Source organism: Octopus bimaculoides, chromosome 3 (assembly GCF_001194135.2).
Source record: "Octopus bimaculoides isolate UCB-OBI-ISO-001 chromosome 3, ASM119413v2, whole genome shotgun sequence".
NCBI classification, from domain to species: Eukaryota; Metazoa; Mollusca; class Cephalopoda; order Octopoda; family Octopodidae; genus Octopus; species Octopus bimaculoides.
This window is the reverse complement of record NC_068983.1, coordinates 42,796,388-42,804,375: the sequence shown is the minus strand read 5'-3', so window position 1 is coordinate 42,804,375 and position 7,988 is coordinate 42,796,388. Positions and strand designations below refer to the sequence as shown.

General features: G+C 37.1%; 1 protein-coding gene and 1 long non-coding RNA gene across 5 annotated transcripts in view; one reads left to right on the top strand and one right to left on the bottom strand.

Moving 5' to 3' along the window:
* Positions 1-7,988, top strand: part of LOC106869993 (adenosylhomocysteinase-like 1) — a 420,486-nt gene that overhangs the window by 26,317 nt on the left and 386,181 nt on the right. The window lies entirely within an intron of this gene.
* LOC106869995 (uncharacterized) overlaps positions 1-7,988 on the bottom strand; it is a 279,440-nt gene that overhangs the window by 40,146 nt on the left and 231,306 nt on the right. Inside the window, exon 5 of the long non-coding RNA XR_001409476.2 lies at positions 372-430. This is a non-coding gene — a long non-coding RNA (uncharacterized LOC106869995). The remainder of the gene's footprint in view (positions 1-371; positions 431-7,988) is intronic.

Here is a 7,988-nt window from a genome sequence, read left to right as displayed (position 1 = left end):
CCCCGAAATATGGCATATACATTCATTACCTAATTTTTGTCTAACATCTCGTTTGTTTACATCTGACGTCTCGATATGAAACTTTGTAGCAATGAGTGTTGGTTATAATTTCTGTAGAAATAACTTTCACAAAATAATGTAAAGAGCACTGCTAACACAGTAGGACATGGTGTTGACTTATAAAAATATTTAATATACTTTATAGTATATTATAGTTGCTTAACGAAATTTCATGTGCCTACAAGTTATTAATTATCATTATCATCAATTACTAATTCTAGTTTCAGTGGTTAAATATATTGCTTTCTTTTTATTCAGAAATACCTATGGTTTTATTCATTTGATGCCAATTATTGCAGATATATACTTACATATATTTTATGTCTCCAAGAATTCTGTACATACTTCCATTCTTTATTACTTTGAATATCTGCAATGAGAATAAAGCAAGAAAAAATAAATTTAGAATTCCAAAATAGAAATGTTTTGAATAATTTATAATGATGCTGAGACTGTTCCAACAATATGTTTCTGTACAATAATTACAAATATATAAGGTGCAAGAGTGGCTATGTGGTAAGAAGCTTGCTTCCCAACCACATGGTTCTAGGTTCAGTCCCACTGCGTGGCACCTTGGGCAAGTGTCTTCTACTATAGCCTCGGGTCGACCAAAGCCTTGTGAGTGGATTTAGTTGACGGAAACTGAAAGAAGCCCTTTGAATGTGTGTGTGTTTGTCTCACACAACCACTTGAAAACCCATGTTGGTGTGTTTACATCCCCATAATGTAGTGGTTCAGCAGAAGAGACTGATAGAATAAGTACCAGGCTTTAAAATATAATCAGTAATGGGGTTGATTCATTTAACTAAAATTCAGGATGGTACCCCAGCATGGCCACAGTCTAACGGAACCAAGCAATCAAATAATTGAATGAATACATATATATATTTCATAGTTTTTTGTAATTTGTTTACAAGTTTCTTTATGTGAATTTGTGTGTTGAAGCATGTTTTATTGTCTGGGAAGAGTCATTCTCTTTTAGTGCCTTATTACTTAACACACTCACTGGTTCGATTTCCACTCATTTACTAAATTGTTTTTAAAAATTTTCGTTGCATCTTGCAACCTTTTCAATAGTTGTTTTTAGTTGAAAAGTTTATAAAAAAATGAATAAATGAGTGGAAATCGAACTCGTGAGTGTTAATAAGGCATTAAAAGAGACTTTCCCCAGACACAATAATAAATAAATAAATACATATACATATGTGTATGTATGTATGTATATATATATATATATATATATATATAAATAAATATATATGTGTGTGTGTGTGTGTGTGTGATAAGAAATAGTCACAATAGATAGAATGGATGGAAACTGGACATAATGCATTTGGACTGACTCCTTTGTTTTTCCAACAGACAATGACCTAAACTTACTCAGACTTGATGCTGACTCCATCACCATCGCAACAATGGTAAATTGCTACATTTGGTAAACACATTGGACAAAATGTCTGTAGTGTTTACTTGCACCACTTTACATTCTCAGCTCAATTCCTACTGAGGTCAGCTTTACTATTCATACTTCTAAGATCAGTAAACTAATACACCAATCAGTTACTGAAATTGATTTTATGTTTTTGGCACTGTCCATGCTGGCGCTATCTGTGCTGGCACTACATCAAAAGTACCTGTACCAGCACCACATAAAAAAGCACCTGTGCTAGCGGTATGCAAAAAGCACCCTTGCTAGTGGCATGTAAAGAGTATCTGGTACACTCCGTAAAGTGGCTGGCATTAGGAAGGGCATCCAGCTATAAAAGCCCTGCAAAAAGAGACAATTGGAGCCTGGTGCAGCTCTCTGGCATGCCAGCTGCTGTCAAACTGTCCAACTCCTGCTAACATGGAACACGGATGTTAAATGATATATTTTTATATGAGAGAGAGAGAGAGATGCATGTGTGTGTGTTTGTCCATGTCGTCACCACCACCACCACCACCACCACCACTTGACAATTAGTGTTACTCTGTTTATATCCGTATAACTTAGCAGTATAACAAAAAGAGACTGATAGAATAAGTAACAGAGGACTTCTTGCATGCCAACAGCACAAGTGTGTTTATGCAGCACTAGCACAAGTGCATTTTATGTGACACTGGCACCTGTAAAGGACAAGTCTGTATGTATGGATGACAGCGATTTTACTTAGTTTACTAGTGTTTCAAAGGGCCAACCCAGGCTCATTACATTCTGTGTCACACTGGCTCTCCTTGAGAACTAATTAAGGGTTTACATGTCTGTGGAGTGCTCAAACCACTTACATGTTAATTTCACATGCAGGCTGTCCCGTTGATCAGGCCAACTGGAAACACTCCTTGCTGTGACCAAGTGAGTGCCAGTCTATTTTTATACATGTAAACATGTAGGTCATATACAAGTATGATATACATGTAAGGAGTTCATTTGTTTGTTTTATGCCTGTTTTTCTATGCTAGAATGAGTTACAGGAATATTAAAGCAGGTTTTTCAGTTGGATACTCTTTTTAATGCAATCTCCCTTTTTGTTTTTTGACTGCAAATTTTGGTTTGAAGAATTCGACTTGTATGCTGTAAAATACCATGTTTCTAACCAAAGGACAGCAAACTAAGGTTGAATAATACTCATGAATTTCTCAGACATTACCAATGTTAAATGAACTGAAAGATGCAGAAGAGAAACAAAGCAAATTAAAGAATGGTGGTGGTAGAGATTGAAGTAGATATCTACTTTGGTCTGTAGGCATTGACAGCAAGATGTAATTAACCTCGGTTACAAAGTGTAATGAGATTCAAACTGACTTAATGACTATGGAGCAAGTTTATCTGAACAATACATGGGATACATGGAAATCAGTCTGGAGGTATTAAATTAGTTTTAGTAATCTAAATTCCACATGAACCGAATAATGTCTTGGAATGGTTAATGAACATGGTCACTGGTTTTCAGAACCAATGGAAAATTAATTGAAATATTCCTCTGTTAGGATGCCAAAGCAAAATGCTTGTGACTAAAAAGTGATTTTTGAAAGATCTCAATGCAAGGAAAATATTATTCCAACTGTTGTACGACCTTATTTTTGTCTGCCTGCATGAGCGACACACACACACACACACATAAATACAGAACCATAAATACAAATATGAAGACATAAGCACATTCATACGCATACAATTACATACTCCTAGTATTTGATTGACTTTGAAAAAATGAAAGACCAAATTGGCCTTGGCTGGACTTGAACCCAAAACATAAAGAGCTGGAAGAAATAGTGTAACATTGTAACTGATGAACCACCATACATTTGTGTGTATGCATCAATGCATATACACATACATGAACAAACATACACACACTGACACACATGAATACATAAACACTTTCACATGCATACAGATACACATATGCTACCAGTACATGACTGGTATTTTATTTTATCAATTTTGAAGAGATGAAAGGCAAAGCTAACATTGGCCAGATTTGAACTCAGAACATAAAGAGCCAATAGAAATACTACTAAGTTTTTTGTCTAACATTCTAATAGTTTTCTCTCTCTCTCTCTCTCTCTGGTGCTACGTAAAAATCACTGGTAATGGTGTCATGTAATAAGATTCATTACACTCTCTAAAGTGGTTGGCATTAGGAGGAGCATCTAGCTGTGGAAACCAGTGCAAAACAGACAATAGAACCTGGTGCAGCTCTTGGCCTTGCCAGCTCATGTCAAACCATCCAACCCATGCCAGCATGGTAAACAGTCGTTAAATGATGATGTGCTTCCTTGTCTGTCTATCAACCCCACTTGTTTACCAACTTTTAACTCTATACAGCAACCGTAAAAGGACTAGTGTGACAAAAGCTATAGCCAGAGACCTTGTACTGCTGCTAATCTCCTTTATTGTTCCAGCTGCCAGGATTATATCTGTCTTACAATTTGTGCAAGTGGGACTGTTTTAAACAATTCTATCTTGGAGCTGAAGTATAACTGTCTGTAAAAAGGACACCATAAAATGCCAATCAAGCAATAAGGTATCTGGGTCATGATTGTAAAGTTGAGTCCAATTCCTGGCAGCATATTGTGTCCTTCAACATGACATTTTATTTCACATTGCTCCAGTCTACTCATCTGGCAAAAATGAGTTGTAGCTGTATTTTAAAGAGTCAGCCTTGTCACATTCACTGTCTTGTTGAATCTCCCTGAGAACTACTTCAACCCTTTTGTTACCATATTTCTGTTGAGATACCTTGTTTCTTTCAATTAATTTTAAATATAACAAAGAATTTAGTAAAATAACTTAATTATCTTTAAGCTAGTGTTAGGAATATAAGTTGCGACTATGGTTTGGTGAAAGATTTTAATTCAGAACTTCTGAAAAAAAAGACATTTGTAGTACAAAGCCAGAGGCGATTTCAGCCGGGTTGGTATCAAAAGGGTTAAGGATATGTGTGTCAGTGGAGTGCTCAGCCACTTCCACGTTAATTTCAAGAGCAGGCTGTTCTGTTGATTGGATCAACTGGAACCCTCATCTTTACAACTGATGGAATGCAAATTAAGTTTGTGAAACACCAGCCAAAAATAGCATGAGAGATGAATAGGCATAAAACAGACTTTAAAATATTTAAAAATTAACATCCTTTCCAGGAAGAAAAAGAACAAAGAAATCCATACCAATTACTTGCTCAGTTGTTTCGCTTTCTACAATGTTTCTTTTATAAATTTTACTCTTCATCATCATTGCTTAACGTTCGCTTTCCATGCTGGCATGGGTTGGACAATTTGACTGAAGACTGGCAAGCCAGGAGGCTGCACCAGGCTCCAGTCTGATCTGGCAATGTTTCTACAGCTGAATGCCCTTCCTAATTCCAACTACTCCGAGAGTGTAGTGGGTGCTTTTTACGTGCCACTGGCATGAGAGCCAGTCAGGTGGCACTGACATCGACCATGCTTGAATGATGCTTTTTATGTGCTATCAGCATGGGGAGCCAGTCAGGCAGTACTGACAATGATCCATGCATGAATGGTGCTTACTGTGTGCCACCAGCACGGGAGCCAGTCAAGTGGCACTGGCATTGGTCACAACTACAATTTCCATTTTTGATTTGATTGAGATTCTGATTGTGATTTTGAATTTGTATAAGTAATTAAACATTTTGGATTCTAAGTAGATTACAACACAGTTTCAACTACTAATGACTAATTAATTGCTTAATAGAATAATGACATTAAGAAGATTAGGAAAGATCAATATTGTTTTCAGATTAACCACCTCCCCCCATCCCAAAGGAAGAGGAAGGATATGTTTTTGGTATTTTAACTTTTTTTATTAAAACCAGACAACTCTCACACATGTTCTAATGATACTGACTACAAACGGTTGTGCTGACTGAGCTAACAAGCTTCTGGGCCTGTTAAAAATAACAGCTAAATCTTGCTCAAATTACATGCTACCAACTTAGTAAAAGGCCTTGGACAAACATAACACATACACACACACTTTCAATTTTTGTCGATCACATTTACTCAAAAGGTTTTAGTCGGCCCAGCACTATAGTAGAAGACAATCATCCAAGGTGCCATACAGTGAGATTGAACCTGGTATCGTGTGGTTGGGAAGCAAGCTTCTAAGGCCTGACATTTTCAGAGAAGAGTAAGTCAGTACTTTATTTCATAGGATCCAAAAGGATGAAAGACAAATTTGTCCATGGTGAGATTTGAACTCGGAATGTAAAGAGCCAAAAAATATGCCACTCAGTATTTTGTCTAACACATTAGCAATTCTGTGAGATCACTATCTTAAAATCTCCTATAAATAATGCCGGAAGAAATTAACCAACTTCAAATTTTGCCTGCAAGAATGAGAGAATGCGCAAGACTGTCTGTTTAACTAATGAGAAATTTGTAAGCATATTTTGGGATACTTAATGGATAGTGGATGAAAATGCCATGTAAAAATAAGATAAAAAGTACATACAATATTAATTAATTCATTGAAGTCTACCAATTTATCTTTTATTACTGTTTCATTAATTGTAAAATAAACTTTAAATACATTTAGAAAATCTAACAAGCTTTTCATCTCTTTATTATCTCTGTTAAATGGTGTTCAGATTCATGGAATTGATTATTAGTGTAAGCTATTAAAGAAAACCGCAGGTGTGCTCAGTATCATATTTCAAGGTAAATTAGAATGTGCAACTGTCTGTCATGTAAATATGCTTGAGTTCAAAGCCCTCTGAGGTCAATGCTGCATTTCATCCTTTCAGGGTTATTAGCAAAAAAAAAAAAAAAACAGGATTGACGATTCAGTATCAATTTGTCCTGGGTCTGGTTTTAAAGTGCATCTGGTAGTGGCAGTGGGGGTGGGCTGTTTAAGAAGTCTCAGGGTTTTGAGGAATGTGTAACCACTTCTTACTCGCTATTGTTCCCAAATCTAACCTGGCTCAGTAATTGTACTGGTTAGAGTCTCAACAATAAGTTAATTCGCTTGTCATTAAAGAAGGTTGCTCACAGACACTCCAATTGATCCAGGTCCCATGAAGTCCTGCAGCTCTTTAGCCTCTCATCTAAGACCCATCTAAGAGAAGGTAACTCATCTAAGACAAGCTAACTCCGTACAAATCCTATAACTTGATAACCATTGGGTTCGTTGCACCAGACCAATATGAGTTTGAAGGACAGAAAAAGTGGAACTGGCTGTGCACAAACTACACCCTCTATAATAAACCCCTGCTGTTTTGTGGAATAATTCACTGAGCATTTAGAATAGGGTAAGAAAGTAAACCACTTCAGAAAACCTGAAAAGAGGGTCCCTAAGATGGATATATATAATCACACTTACCAATACCTGGCATCCTCTGCTGGTGCCATGGATGCTACAAACATATTGACTTGTCTTTCCTTCATGGTTCATCCATGAGTGGAGAGGGGTAAGTGTATTTGGAGTTAGGCACTTAATTCTGGAGACAGTCTAAGCACAGCAAGTGTGGGTGGTTAAGTTAGTATCTCTGCAATACTCTCAACCAAAGATTGGCATAAAACAGACTTTAAAATATTTAAAAATTAACATCCTTTCTAGGAAGAAAAAGAACAAAAAAATCCATACCAATTACTTACTCAGTTGTTTTGCTTTCTACAACGTTTCTTTTATAAATTTTACTCATCATCATCATCATCATTGCTTGACCTCCGCTTTCCATGCTGGCATGGGTTGGACAATTTGACTGAAGACTGGCAAGCCAGGAGGCTGCACCAGGCTCCATTCTGATCTGGCAATGTTCCTTCCTAATGCCAACCACTCCGAAAGTGTAGTGGGTGCTTTTTACGTGCCGCTGGCACGAGAGCCAGTTAGGTGGCACTGGCATCGGCTATGTTTGGATGATGCTTTTTATGTGCTATCAGCATGGGGATGAAAAAGGCCAGTCATCCATCTAGGGTAGAACTAAGAATGTTGGACTGGATTCCTTGCAGTAATTGTTCTGGATCTTTGCATTCAGAGTTCAAATCATGCTATGGCCTATTTAGACAGTAGAATTAATCTCCTGGATTACTCTGCCTGTAACATCAAAGCCAAGCTAGTGGCCAAGATCAAGGTGTGTCAAGATCTTCCTAGGGATGTAGTGAGAAATGCATGTACCAGGTTCTGAAGCTGTCTTGAGGCTGTGGTGAAAGCTGAGAACAGCTTCTTTGAGTAAATGGTTATCTCCCAGTCATAATCTATTCTTTTAGTTGTTTCAATCATTTGACTGCAGCCATGCTGGAGCACCAGCTTTAGTCAAACAAATTGACCCCCGGACTTATTCCTGGCAAGCCTAGTACTTATTCTATCAGTCTCTTTTGCCAAACTGCTAGGTTACAGGGACATAAACACACCAACATTGGTTGTCAAACAATGGTAGGGGGCCAAACACAGACACACAAGTATATATATATATATATATATATATATATAT